This window comes from Anolis carolinensis, chromosome 6 (genome assembly GCF_035594765.1).
Source record: "Anolis carolinensis isolate JA03-04 chromosome 6, rAnoCar3.1.pri, whole genome shotgun sequence".
NCBI lineage: Eukaryota > Metazoa > Chordata > Lepidosauria > Squamata > Dactyloidae > Anolis > Anolis carolinensis.
In genome coordinates this window covers 68930274-68945715 of record NC_085846.1, presented here as the reverse complement: position 1 = coordinate 68945715, position 15442 = coordinate 68930274, and the positions used below count along the sequence as shown (strand labels likewise).

Genomic DNA, 15442 nt, shown 5'->3' with positions numbered 1-15442 from the left:
CTTTTGGATTTTCAATAATGCATACTACATCATCCGCATAGACCCTTAATTTGAATTTATGCTTTCTAATTTTTAACCCTTCGAATAGAAGGACTTTTAAAACTGGTTTTCCTTTTCCGCCTGAGGGCCTCTGTCGGATATTTTTTCTGGAGATATGCTGAGTGAATAGATAGACAGACAGGGGAAAACTGATGTTGGCAGACTCGACCTTTGAGATATATATGTTAGGCAGTAAATAAATGTTATGTGTGGCTTTTTTATGCCCATCTTCTAGCCTTTTGCACCTTCTCCAAAAGCTTGCATCCAGCAGTTTTCAAGATCCAGGGGACCTGCTGCTGCTTACCAATGTGGATATAATGCTGATGATTATGCCCAATTAAGCAGTTCGAAAACAGCTGTGAGCAGAAAAATTAGGTACCACTTAAGCGGGGAGATATTTTATGGTACCATAAAGGAAATATCAGAAATTTCAAGCGATCAAAGAAAGGAGGAAGTCTGTGATCATGGGCTCTTTCACATGGAAGATGGAGCAACATTCTGGCTGAAATCGAGCACAACCTCCAGGACGCCGAAGAAGGGAAATGCCTATAAACACCTCTATCTGTTGTCCCCTTTGGGGTGAGAAGGGCAGAATATAATTGTTGTAAATAAATAAAATGATGAACATATGACTGCTCTGGGCTTTGAGGGGAAGGAAAAGAAAGATGCCCTCAATCCACAATTATATCTTTTTCCGCCCTGCTGAGCCAGGATCCACTGCTTCACAATCATAATCTCAGCTCCTAACCGATAAACAGCAGGAGCAGTGGAACTAATGCGTCATAATGGTTTGAGTGTTGGACTATGACTCTGGAGGCCAGGGTCTGAATCCCCTCTTGGCCAAGAAAACCACAGAGTGAATTTGGGCAAGTTGCACATTTTTAGAACACCCCATTATTGTTTTGCCTTAGGGTCACCATGAGCAAGCTTGTTGCCAGGAAAAAAAAATTGGGAGGAGTTGAAACTTTTTTTCCTCCAAGATGACTTTTCAGGCCAGTGTCTCCTGATCTGGCACCAGATCTCAACAAGGCACTGAAATTACCATCATTGTGCAAAGGTTCTTCATCAGTCCTGAATCATTGCTCCCTCTTTAAGTCAGTTCTTTTTGGCCATAAAGGATAATAGTTTCCACAACTGGCAGAAGTTTATTTCTGTTTTCTTCTGCTTTCTTCTTATTTTCTTTATCAGCCAGACGTTTTCCACTGTGGATTAGAAAGAAGTTTTCATCCAATCACAAGTTGTTCTGATGGTACTGTTTTTTTTTTTTTGGTGTCTGTCGAAAACTTCTGTTGCATTTTCCCATCATACAAATGGTTTAGCAACCAATGCACCAAGCTTCTGATGACCACCTTTACCCACAATTTCTCCTCCAAACACCACACCGTACTTACAGTGTGCACCTTGTACATGAAATGAGTAGGCCAACCAGGGAAATCTGTTGAACCATTTGGATTGGAAACATAGATGCCTCTTCTTATCCACAGGAAATACATATCCTGGCAATGGAGTCTGTGGATTCTGCACTAATTGAGCTTTCACTTGGTCATCAGAAACAATCTTGTTCATATAAAGTTCAATGGTGCAGTTTCTTCTATTTGCTTCTGTTCCATTGTTTCTTTCGCAGGGCTTGGATTAGATGAACCTGTGGTAGACACCTAGGTTTCCAGTTTCCACCTGCAATCCGGGTCGAATCCCCCCGCCCCAGCCTTGGGCTTTGCCTGCCAGCTATGAGTAAACAAACTTGGTTGCTTCCACCAAGTCAGCTATTGCTACTATTTTAATGTAAATTGGTAGAAAGATAGGTAAAGACAAGTAATGATGATGATAAGCTAATCAACATTTGGTTGAGATAGTGCTTGTAGTTCTGGAGGGACTCTAATTTCTGCTTCTCATATATTTGGCATGGGGATTTGGTTAACCAGTTAAAATTCATAAACTGGTCTTTTTTTACCTGAAACATTTCGGGGTTGTTTGAACCCCTAGACTGCCCACTTGGCTTCAAACAACTTGAAGGGTATTGATAACTTTGGGAAGAGTGGAGCAGAACTTTGTGGGTAAAGCATTAAGATCTGCCTGTTCAATGCAGGATCTCTCCATGCATCATGTTGCTGTTTATTTCCACTTCAGGAAGTTTCAGAACGAATCTTCTGAGTTTGCTTAGGGGAATTCTGCTGGAGGCTGTGTGCAAGTCTTTGCCAGGATGAGACATCAACTCAACTGAGCTTATTTGGTACCTCCAGTTCAAAGCCTGGAAGGCACATGTTTATTTACAACCAGAATTATAAATCTGAGGATTACCACCAAGGAATAAAACAGGACTCTTTACACCATAGATAATTTTTTCTAAGTCATTATTGGGTTGTTGTTATTGTTATTTTGTCTGGAAATGTAAACAACACATGCTTGTTCTAAGATCCATCATGGAAATACAGGTGTTAGCAGAAATAATATGGCAGATTATTATGGATATGTGGGCGCTTGATAGAGACTAAACAATTAGATGAAATAGGGGACCAATAATAATAATAATAATAATAATAATAATAATAATAATAATAATAATAATATAAGGCCTGATCCTTGCAGCCCAGGAGCAAGCCATCAGAACAAATGCAATTAAGGCCAAGATCGAAAAATCAGCTGATGACCCAAAATGCAGACTGTGCAAGGAAGCAGACGAAACCATTGATCATATCCTCAGCTGCTGTAAGAAAACCGCACAGACAGACTACAAACAGGGGCACAACTATGTGGCCCAAATGATTCATTGGAACTTTTGCCTCAAGTACCACCTACCAGCAGTAAAGAACTGGTGGGATCACAAACCTGCAAAAGTATTGGAAAATGAGCACGCAAAGATACTGTGGGACTTCTGAATCCAGACTGACAAAGTTCTGGAACACAACACACCAGACATCACAGTTCTGGAAAAGAAAAAGGTTTGGATCATTGATGTCGCCATCCCAGGTAACAGTCACATTGATGAAAAACAACAGGAAAAATTCAGCCGCTATCAGGATCTCAAGATTGAACTTCAAAGATTCTAGCAGAAACCAGTGCAGGTGGTCCCGGTGGTGATGGGCACATTGGGTGCTGTACCAAAAGACCTCAGCCGGCATTTGGAAACAATAGACATTGACAAAATTACGATCTGCCAACTGCAAAAGGCCACCCTACTGAGATCTGTGCGCATCATCCGAAAATACATCACACAGTCCTAGACACTTGGGAAATGTTCGACTTGTGATTTTGTGATACGAAATCCAGCATATCTATCTTGTTTGCTGTGTCATACAATAATAATAATGATAATAATAATAATAATAATAATAATAATAATAATAATAATAATACTTTATTTACAACCCACACACTTTCCCCGAAGTGACTCAGTGTGGTTTATAAAAATAACAAAATGGCAAGCATTTAATGCCAACAAATAATAACAATCATAGAACCAAGTGAGAACACAAGAATAATTTTTAAGAAGTCCTGGAGAACAGAAGTCCCAGCAGATTGGAGGAGGATAAATGTTCTCCCTTACCAATCTGCTGGGATGTCCATTCTCTAACAACTATCACCCAGTCAGCCTATCATCAATACCAAGAAAAAATCTAGAACAGTAAGCACTTAGAAAGTAATGCCATAATCACTAAAGTTTTGGGTCTAATTTTATTGCTGTTGGGAAAACAATTAAAAAATCAGTATCATGGAGGTGTTTAAGTGATGACATCTCCACACAGGAACTATCTAGAATTAGCACATTACTGTTTGGAATTTGAAAGGCTAAGCAAATGTGCTTAACTGCTTATGTTTGTGTGGGGGCGCACAATTATGTGACATGGTAACAAAGTGCTTAGTAAACTAGCATGAGTAGAACAATGAGATCAAATGATATGGTGATTTCTTAACTCTAGATTAATGGGTTAGGTATACAGTTTCAAAACATCATTTACATTTAATATGTGGGATTTTTAATGGGACTATTTTTATATTAAAATCCCATTATGCCTATAAGTAAGCAATTATTTTTAACAAGATAAAGAATCTCATGTGACATGATTAATGAAGAATTCATATTAAAAGTATTAGCTTTGATAAGAATTGATGTGTGGCCAATAAACATTATATTCAGTCAAGAGAGCCAATATTCATCCCGATCAAATCAGACAGCTTGAACACTTATCAACATGAAGGATTTGGTGTTAAGAGATGAGTAGTGATGGAGAATGATTATTTATCTTGTAAGTGCTTTTTTGGAGGGGGGATTAATTGGAGGAACAACTAAAACTGCTGTTGAGCTGTAAACAGGAAAACTTGAAAATGTTGTTTTTTTTTCAAAATAATTCTGTTCTCATTCTTGTTGCTAGGGGAACTAAGAAAGGAGAAAGTTGACTTAATAGAACCCAAGTTTGTGTTAGTGCCCGAGAATGCAGAAAAACCTGCACACATGTTCTTCAGATACGGAATACATTAGAATGTATTTACTACTTTCCAAATTCACTTGTTGAGACAAAGGCAATCTTTGGATTTGTAGTATGATGTGATTCTGCAGTTTTAGGCAAACTCTTCTGTGAGCTTGCCTTTACAGTAAATTCTAAACCTAGTGACCATTAAAGAAAGTGGCTTCCCTTGTTGACTGTCAGATCCACTGTATCAAAAGTGATCAAGGAAACTGTCAGGTGGCTTCCTTTCATGCGTACAAAGATGTTTCTTGAACCAAGATAGGCTGTTTGAATCATTTGAATGCTTGAATTTGAGCTGCCCGGTGCTCACCAGAGCGCTGAGCGGAAGGGGAAGGCCTTGCCAGGAAGACTTCGCCAAGAAGACGTTCGGCGGTTTGGGGAGCAGAGAAGCGGCACTTCTCTGCTCTGCAAAGCCCCGAACGCCTTCCTGGCGAGGCAAAGCAGTGAACGCCACCGGGCACCCCTACCGGCACGGGCACCGGGCACCAGGCATCCCTATCGGCACGGGCACCTGCTCCCCAAATCTTGCCCACTGGGAACAATTTGCACCCTAGAAGGCAAAGGGCGGCTAACTTTAGGCTAAGGCAGCTAACTTTAGGCTAAGGCGGCTAACTTTAGGCTAAGGCAGCTAAGGCGGGCAAGGGGCAAACTTAGGACAAAGGGCAAACTTTGGGCAAACTCTGGGCAATGGGCAAAGGGCAAACTTTGGGCAAACTTTCAGCAAAGGGCAAACTTTGGGCAAAGGGCAAACTTTGGGAAAATGGCAAACTTTGGGCAAACTTTGGGCAAAGGGCAAACTTTGGGCAAACTTTGGGCAAACTTTGGGCAAACCTTGGGCAAAGGGCAAACCTTGGGCAAACATTTGGCAAACTTTGGGCAAACCTTGGGCAAACATTTGGCAAACTTTAGGCAAAGGTGGCAAACTTTAGGCAAAGGCGGCAAACTTTAGGCAAAGGCGGCAAACCTTAGGCAAAGGCGGCCAACTTGGCCAACTTTAGGCCAAGGCAGCCAATTTGCAGCCAACTTTGGGCAAAGGGCAAACTTTGGGCAAAGGGCAAATTTGTAACTCGTAATATGTGCACAGACAAATATTAATAATATATTATTATCACAACAACAATATACTTGTTTTCTGCTGCCCTGCAGACGATGACATGGGACAATGGCTTCAAACTGCAGGAAAGGAGATTCCACCTGAACATCAGGAAGAACTTCCTCACTGTGAGAGCTGTTCAGTAGTGGAACACTCTGCCCTGGAGTGTGATGGAGGCTTCTACTTTGGAGGCTTTTAAGCAGAGGCTGGATGGCCATCTGTCGGGGGTGCTTTGAATGAGATTTTCCTGCTTCTTGGCCGAATCAACTGGATGGCCCACGAGGTCTCTTCCAACTGTAAGATTCTATTTATGTTTTACTAATTGCTCATTATTGATTGTATATTGTATATTGATAATCTTATATTATCTGCTTAGAACTGGATTACATGAGGCCCCTTCTTCACAGCTGTATAAAATGCACACTGAAGTGGATTATATGGCAGTGTGGAGTCAAGATAATCCAGTGCAAAGCAGATAATCTGTGGAAGAAGCCTAAGTGAGGCCTAAGTGAGGCCTAAATCTGCCTGTCCCCTAACTGAACCCTGGCTGTCCCTTGGTTGCTAGGAGACCAAGTGGGCAGAGATTAGCCCTCTAAACTGGCAGCAATTGGATAAAAAAATATTGCTCTCCCTCTAATTAGGACTTTATTTTTCTTTTCTTTTTGTTGTATCAACCTAGAGGTGTGGATGATGAGTTGTGTTGTCAAATTTCGAGGTTGGGGGGCCTGTACTTTTGTTGTTTTGTGAGTCGCCGTGATGCCATCACTCATTTATATATATAGATAGATAAATGGGTTATATAGCTGTGTGGAAGGGCCTTGAGTCTACACTGCCATATAATCCAGTGCAAATTAGATAATCTGTGGAAGAAACCTAAGTGAGGCCTAAATCTGCCTGTCCCCTAACTGAACCCTGGCTGTCCCTTGGCTGAGCTGGTTGCTAGGAGACCAAGTGGGCAGAGATTAGCCCTCTAAACTGGCAGCAATTGGATAAAAACAATTATTGCTCTCCCTCTAATTAGGACTTTATTTTTCTTTTCTTTTTGTTGTATCAACCTAGAGGCGTGGATGATGGGTTGTGTTGTCAAATTTCGAGGTTGGGGGGCCTGTAGTTTTGTTGTTTTGTGGGTCGTCGTGATGCCATCACTCATTTAGATATATAGACATTATATAATATTATATGGTATTATTATATTATTATAATATATTATAAAGAGTCCCTGAGGGGAGATAGAGCGGAATAGAAATAAAGTTTTATTATTATTATTATTATTATTATTATTATTATTATTATTATTATTGTTTTATTATTATTGTAATATTATTATTATATACTATATTATTAAATCATTATTTTATTATATCATTATTATTATTATCATTATTATAGAAGGGGCCTGAGCCAAAACAGAGAAAATGCCATACTTTTGAAATGCATATATATGATTGGCAGGGTGTGCTCCATGGCAGGAAGTGGGGGTGAAGGTGGAGTGTCCCAGGTGGAGTGGCCAGGCCCCAAAGCAGGGGTCCCCAAACTACGGCCCACGGGCCACATGCGGCCCATCGAGGCCATTTATCCGGCCCCCGCACGCACCTTTCCCACCTCCTTACTCATGCTGCACACGCCTTCCTTGGCGGCAGCAGCAGCGCAAATAGAGGACCCAAGTTTGCCCATGCCTGGTGTCCACGCACCTAGAGTCAAACCAACGAGAGACAGCTCCTCACACACATACACAGTGCTATGCTCCCATTTAACTGATGAGTTGGCATTCTGTGGAGACCTGAAATCGCTCAAAGTGGCCAGAGGCACCAGAGGAGAGCCTGAAACTTCAAACCCCAGGATTCCATTGGCTGTTGCCATGGTAATCTCAGTGGAACCATAGCAGTATAAAGGCACAGTGTGAAAGCATGCTGTTTCTTCCTCCAGTGAGATCAGGGCACCTGCCATTTAGATATTGGAGTTCAGGTTGAAGAGACCCCCAAGGGCCATCTAGTCCAACCCTCTTTTGCCAGCTGTGTGTAAGGGTCTCCAGCCTCTGCTTCAAAACCTCCGGAAAAGGAGACTTTACCACACCCTGGGGTTCCTTCCACACAGTTGAATAAAATCCCACATTATCTGCTTTGAACTGGATTATGTGGCAGTATGGACACAGATAACCCAGTTCAAAGCAGATAATGCGGGATTTTATTCAGCTGTGTGTAAGGGTCTCCAGCCTCTGCTTCAAAACCTCCGGAAAAGGAGACTTTACCACACCCTGGGGTTCCTTCCACACAATTGAATAAAATCCCTCATTATCTGCTTTGAACTGGATTATGTGGCAGTATGGACACAGATAACCTAGTTCAAAGCAGATAATGTGGGATTTTACTCAGCTGTGTGGAAGGGTCTCCAGCCTCTGCTTCAAAACCTCCAGAAAAGGAGACTTTACCACACCCTGGGGCTCCTTCCACAAAGCTGAATAAAATCCCACATTATCTGCTTTGAGCTGGGTTATATGGCAGTATGGACACAGATAACCCAGTTCAAAGCAGATAATGTGGGATTTTATTCAGCTGTGTGTAAGGGTCTCCAGCCTCTGCTTCAAAACCTCCAGAAAAGGAGACTTTACCACACCCTGGGGTTCCTTCCACAAAGCTGAACAAAATCCCACATTATCTTCTTTGAACTGGGTTATATGGCAGTGTGGACTCAGATAACCCAGTTCAAAGCAGATATTGTGGGATTTTCTGCCTTGATAATTCTGGGTTTTATGGCTGTGTGGAAGGGGCCCCAGAATATCAAGGCAGATAATCCCACAATATCTGCTTTGAACTGGGTTATCTGAGTCCACACTGCCATATAATCCAGTTCAAAGCAAATAATGTGGGATTTTATTCAGCTGTGTGGAAGGGTCTCCAGCCTCTGCTTCAAAACCTCCAGAAAAGGAGACTTTACCATACTCTGAGGCCCATTCCAAAGCTTTGCATGTGTTTATAACGGTATTTTAGTTATTACTAGCTGTGCCCGGCCACACGTTGCTGTGGCGAAATATGGTGGTATGGGAAATAAAGTATTGAGGAATTGGTGGTAGTTAAGGTAAAGGGTAAAGGTTTTCCCCTGACATTAAGTCCAGTCGTGTCTGACTCTGGAGGTTGGTGCTCATCTCCATTTCTAAGCTGAAGAGTTGGCGTTGTCCGTAGACTCCTCCAAGGCCATGTGGCATGACTGCATGGAGCGCCGTTACCTTCCTGATGGAGCAGTACCTATTGATCTACTCACACTGGCATGTTTTCGAACTTCTGCCTGTCCACTGGGCTGAGTGGGTTGCTAGGAGACCAAGTGGACAGAGCTTAGCCTTCTAACTGGCAGCAATTGGATAAAAACAATTATTCCTCTCCCTCTAATTAGGACTTTTTTTTCTTTTCTTTTTGTTGTATGAACGTAAAGGCGTGGATGACGGGTTGTGCTGTCAATTTTCGAGGTTATGGGGTGTTTAGTTTTTTTGTTTTGTCCTAGGCCGAAATTTCATTACCCTTTTATATATATAGATTTAATTATTAATTAATTATTAAGGGCTGCATTGCTAGTGCTTTTGGTGCACAAAGGCAGAAGGGGGTTGGACTAAATCAGGGGTCCCCAAACTAAGGCCCGGGGCCGGATGCGGCCCATTGAAGCTATTTATCCGGCCCCCACGGCACAAGGGCAGAAAGGGGTTGGACTAAATGACCTAAGGAGTCTCTTCTTCTCTTACAACCCTTATTATTATTATTATTATTATTATTATTATTATTATTATTAATAATAATATTGAGGCTGGGTGGACATCTGTCAGGGATGCTTTGGTTGTGGTTTTGGTGCACAGAGGCAGAAGGGGGTTGGACTAAATGACCTAAGGAGTCTCTTCTTCTCTTACAACCCTTATTATTATTATTATTATTAATAATAATAATATTGAGGCTGGGTGGACATCTGTCAGGGATGCTTTGGTTGTGGTTTTGGTGCGCAGAGGCAGATGAGGGTTGGACTAAATGACCTAAGGAGTCTCTTCTTCTCTTACAACCCTTATTATTATTATTATTATTATTATTAATAATAATAATAATATTGAGGCTGGATGGCCATCTGTCAGGGGTGCTTTGCTTGTGCTTCTGGTGCGCAGAGGCAGATGAGGGTTGGACTAAATGGCCCAAGGGGTCTCTTCCAACCCTCTTTATTATTATTATTATTAATAATAATAATAATAATAATAATAACATTGAGGCTGGATGGCCATCTGTCAGGGATGCTTTGGTTGTGCTTTTGGTGCACAGAGGCAGAAGGGGATTGGACTAAATGGCCCAAGGGGTCTCTTCCAACCCTCTTTATTATTGTTGTTGTTGTTGTTGTTGTTGTTATTATTATTATTATTGCTCGGTGGCCAACTATAGTCTGGCCCTCCAATGGTCCGAAGGATCGTGAACTGGCCCCCTGTTTTAAAAGTTTGGGGACCCCTGGACTAAATGGCCCAAGGGGTCTCTTCCAACCCTCTTTATTATTTTTATTATGATTATTAACATTAAGTCTGTATTTGTTTCCATTTTGTTTTGTTTTTTTACTTCAAAATAAGATATGTGCAGTGTACATAGGAATTCGTTCATAGTTTTTTTTTTAAAAGAAACTATAGTCCGGCTCTCCAACGGTCTGAGGGACCATGAACTGGCCCCCTGTTTAAAAAGTTTGGGGACCCCTGTCCCAAAGAGTACCTCCCTCCCCCTCTGCCCATGCTCAGAGGCATGCCCTGGCCTACCTTCTCCTCCTCCTCTTCTTCTTCCTCTCTCTCTCTCCCCCCATCCTTCTTCTCTTCCTTCTTCCCTTCTTCCCTCAGTCCTCTTTTCCATTCAGGCGGGCTGGGCCCGGGGTGCACATGCACAGTTGAGGGAGGGAGGGGAGTGAAGCCACGCCCCCTGAAGGGCCCTGTTTGGCTGGGAAAAGGTTCTCTGAGGGGAAAATGACAGCGCAAAGGCCCAGCAAAGGATGTTTCCTGCCTTGAATCTTTATGGGGAGAAAGGCAAGGTAAAAATAAAGTTAATAATGATAATTTATTGATTTATTTATTTACAGTACAGTAGAGTCTCACTTATCCAACATAAACGGGCCGGCAGAATGTTGGATAAGCGAATATGTTGGATAACAAGGAGGCATTAAGGAAAAGCCTATTAAACATCAAATTAGGTTAAGATTTTACAAATTAAGCACCAAAACATCATGTTAGACAACAAATTTGGCAGAAAAAGTAGTTCAATATGCAGTAATGCTATGTAGTAATTACTGTATTTATGAATTTAGCACCAAAATATCACGATATATTGAAAACATTGACTACAAAAATGTGTTGGATAATCCAGAACGTTGGATAAGTGAGACTCTACTGTATTTATATTCCGCTCTTCTCACCCCAAAGGGGACTCAGGGCGGATCACATTATATACACACAGGGCAAACATTCAATGCCCATAAACACATCTAGACAGAGACAACAGACAGACAGAGACAGACGCAGAGGCACTCTGATGGCACTTCCTCATTCCAACGTTGTAAATTAGTTCAACTTGCCTCCCCACTTTTTATAAGTGGTACCTTGTTTCCTACTTGATAGATGCAACTATCTTTCGGGTTGCTAGGTCAGCAACGAGCAGGGGCTATACTTTATTTTTAATTGACGGGTGCTCACCCTGCCACAGGCTGGCTGGCCTCGAACTCATGACCTCATGGTCAGAGTGATTTATTGCAGCAGCTGTTTACCAGCCTGCGCCACAGCCCCGGCTCGATGTTGTCGCAGTTTCATCCATTTCTGCGCTTTCTCCATGGTTGAGCTCAGATTTAGGAACACTTTGGGGGGAATCCAAAGGAGAGGCCTGAGATATTTCAAGCTCTGTCAGCTTTCACGGATCTCTTTAACAACTATTATTATTACTAGCTGTGCCCGGCCACGCATTGCTGTGGCAAAGTCTGGTGGTGTTGGTGAGAAATTGTTGAGGTAGTGGTGGTATTGAATGTCTGTTGTATGGTTGTCTTTATGTTTAGTATGCATTTGGTTGTTTGTGTACTGTGATAGAGGGGGTCTATGTCCCTGTGTAGTATTGTATAGTATTTATACGTTGTCCATGTGTTGTGAATGCTTGGATTGTGTCCTGCTGTATAGTAGAAAGGGTTGGGCTGGATGGCCCTTAGGGATCTCTCCAAACTCTTGGATTCTATGCTGCTATTATTATTATTATTATTATTATTATTATTATTATTATTATCATCTTCTTCATCATCATTATTATGTAGAGGCTGGATGGCCATCTGTCAGGAGTGCTTGGATTGTGTCCTCCTGCATGGTAGAAGGAAGTTGATCTGGATGATCCTTAGGAGTCACTCCAAACCTTAGGATTGTATGATGTTGTTATTATTATTATTATTAGTAGTAGTAGTAGTAGTAGTAGTAGTAGTAGTATTAGTATTGAGAGGCTGGGTGGCCATCTGTTGGGAGTGCTTGGATTGTGTCCTGCATGGCAGAATTGGGTTGGACTGGATAAGTGAGACTCTACTGTATATTTATAATCTTATATTACCTGTTTAGAACTGGATTATCTGAGGCCCCTTCTACACAGCTGTAGTGAATTATATGGCAGTGTGGAGTCAAGATAATCCAGTTCAAAGCAGATAAGATTCTAAATGGGTTATATAGCTGTTTGGAAGGGCCTTGAGTCTACACTGCTATATAATCCAGTTAAAATCTGATAATCTGTGGAAGAGGCCTAAGTGAGGCCTAACTGGGCTGAGTAGGTTGCTAGTGGGTGGAGCTTAGCCTTCAAACTGGCAGCAATTGGATAAAAACAATTATTCCTCTCCCTCTAATTAGAACTTTATTTTTCTTTTCTTTTTGTTGTATCAACCTAGAGCCGTGAATGATGGGTTGTGTTGTCAAATTTCGAGGTTGGGGGGCCTGTAGTTTTGTTGTTTTGTCCGCTGCCCTGATGCCATCACTCTTTTATATACAGTAGAGTCTCACTTATCCAACATAAACGGGCCGGCAGAACATTGGATAAGCGAATATGTTGGATAATAAGGAGGTATTAAGGAAAAGACTATTAAAAATCAAATTAGATTATGATTTTACAAATTAATCACCAAAACATCATGTTATACAACAAATTTGACAGAAAACGTAGTTCAATATGCAGTAATGCTATGTAGTAATTACTGTATTTACGAATTTAGCACCAAAATATCACAATTTATTGAAAACATTGACTACAAAAATGCGTTGGATAATCCAGTACGTTGGATAAGCGAGTGTTGGATAAGTGAGACTCTACTGTATATAGATTATTTCAACTATTATTGTCATCATCCTCATTCCAACTGGGGGCTCCTTTCCTTTGCAATCCCAGGCTCTTTGAGCACCGTGGGGCTTCTCGCTCCGTTCCTGTGGGCCTGTACTTTTGTGTGTGTCGCGTGGAGGGAGAGGGAAGGCTGGGAGCCCTTCTGCTTTGATAATATGCTTAGAGGCGACGAGGCCTCTTCCGCCCCCACCACTGCCTATTTACATTTAAAACATTGAGGGAGGGAGCCAGGAAGAGGGCAGGAGGCCAGCGCCAGCAAAAGGGGATTTAAACGCAAGCACACAAAAGGGGATTTAAACGCAGGAAGTGGGAGGGGGATGACTCCCTATGACCTTCAGCCTCCCTGGTCGCCAACAGACCCAAGCGAGATGTCTCCGGCTTCAGCTTCCGGAGTGTGCTCTTCCACTTGTCGGCAGCGCGCTTCCCCTATTCTCACTTTCCTTCCTTCCTTCCCCCCCCCCCCCCACTTTCTTTCCAGCTCGGTTTTTTGGTCAAGTGAAGGCTCCAAAGGAAAGAGAAGCAGGGAGGGAAACATGGGGAAACGGTCAAATGTGTTTCTTCCCGGCTTGGCTCCTGCACTGAAGCGCCTGGGCTCTCTTTCTCTCTCCTTCTCCTTTGCGGGTGGCTTCCTCTCCTCTCTTCCCCATGGCGCATGCACAGGAGGCGACCCGGGGAGGCAGGGCCGGCCCAGAAGGAAGGCCTCGCTAGGAAGGCGCCCGTTTGCAGAGCAGAGTGCCGCTTTTCTGCACTGCAAAGCGCCAAACGCCTTCCTGGTGGCGCTTTGCAGAGCAGAGAAGCGGCGACTGCTCAGCAAACCAGCGAACGCCTTGACTTCTTCCTTGCAGAGGCAGGCACAGCAGCGGAGCCAGGAGTTGCCTGATGGCGCCCCAACAAGATGGCGCCACAGGCAACTGCCTAGTTTGCCTGGCGGTTGAACCGCCTCTGACTAAACCAACCAATTGAAGCATTTAATGTTATGAATAATCTATCTTGGTGTAATATATTTGTATTGCCAATACCTGAGTTTAGTGCTTATACTGAAGCAAGTGTGCAGTAGGTCTCAGTTTAATAAAGAAAAGCTACTACTAATTATTATAGGAGCCCTGGTGGCGAAGTGTGTCAAAGCACTGAGCTGCTGAACTTGCAGACCGAAAGGTGGCCGGTTCAAACCCCGGGAGTGGCGTGAGCGCCCACTGTTGCTCCAGCTTCTGCTAACCTAGCAGTTGGAAACATGCCAATGTGAGTAGATCAATAGGTACCGCTCTGGCGGGAAGGTAACACGCTCCATGCAATCATGCTGGCCACATGACCTTGGAGGTGTCTACGGACAATGCCGGCTCTTCGGCTTAGAAAAAAAAGACATGGATCAAGAACCTTCAACATCACCATCAGCAAAAAAGAAAAACCCAAAAAGACCAAGACACAACTCCCCAGAAGAGGAAGTATTAGGAGCTGAGGCAGGAATTCAAGATCTGGATATTACGGATGCTTGCAAAGAGTTGCAAATGAAAGCTAACTAAAATGGAAATAAAGGTTCTTTTTACTCCTGAAAAAAAAAAGAAATAAAAGAAAGAAACGGAAGCATTTCATGAGTGCTCCTCTTTATAGAAGGGGAGTCCTAGCCTTCCTTTCCAGTTTATTGATTCCTCGTGTAGCACTAATTTTGTAGGTGGCTATTCCCAGTGGATATGCTGAATCCTGGGAGTTATAGTGCTAAAGCAGTGGTTCCCAACCTGTGGTCCATGGACCATCAGTGGTCCCCACAACTAAAATATGGTCCGCGGCCTCGCTGTTACTACACCATTGCAATGAGAACAACTGGTCTTGTGAATCCCTCTTATAGTGCCGAGGCAACAGGGATGTCAGGAGGGGAGAGGCTGACTACCCACAAAAGGCTCAACAAGCAGCCTCCTGACTGCTGCTTCTCCTCCTCCTCCCTCCCTGAGTGGAGCCATTCCATGTGGTGCCTGGAAGCAGGGGCGCCTTGGTGTTGTTTTTAAGCTTGTTCCTGGGTTTATTTGGGATGCCGATTCAGAAAATTGCATTGGATAGACCACATCAGTTCTAGATTATTAAATATGGTTTTCTGTGGGCAAGCAGATAGTGGTTACTGGATGACATGTTTTGTATCAGAAACTAGAGCTGATATGGTCTATCCAATGCAATTTTCTGAATCAGCACCCCAAATAACCAAACCAAATCTAAAGTTGACCAAAAACTGGTTCGTAACCCCTTTGGTACTAATGTTGGAGAGTGGTCCCTGTTCAAACCGGTCCCTGGTCAAAAAAAGTTTGGGAACCACTGTCCTAAAGATTAATGACAGAACAGAGCTCCCTTGCATCGTGTGTTTTGTTGGCTGTTGAAGTAAATTGGAAGGGCATCATGGCAGTAGGGCCATTATTGTAATTAATACTTATAAATGTAAGTCTAGCTTACAAATTTGTAACCCCTCAGTAGATTGCCAACCAGTATTTTTGCATCTGCCCTCCATGGCC

The 15442-nt window shown here is 42.8% G+C and overlaps 1 long non-coding RNA gene across 1 annotated transcript in view; it reads right to left on the bottom strand.

Moving 5' to 3' along the window:
- Positions 1–3315, bottom strand: part of LOC134292426 (uncharacterized) — a 200719-nt gene extending 197404 nt beyond the window's left edge. Inside the window, exon 1 of the long non-coding RNA XR_009999665.1 lies at positions 2866–3315. This is a non-coding gene — a long non-coding RNA (uncharacterized LOC134292426). The remainder of the gene's footprint in view (positions 1–2865) is intronic.
- Between the last annotated feature and the right edge of the window lie 12127 nt (positions 3316–15442).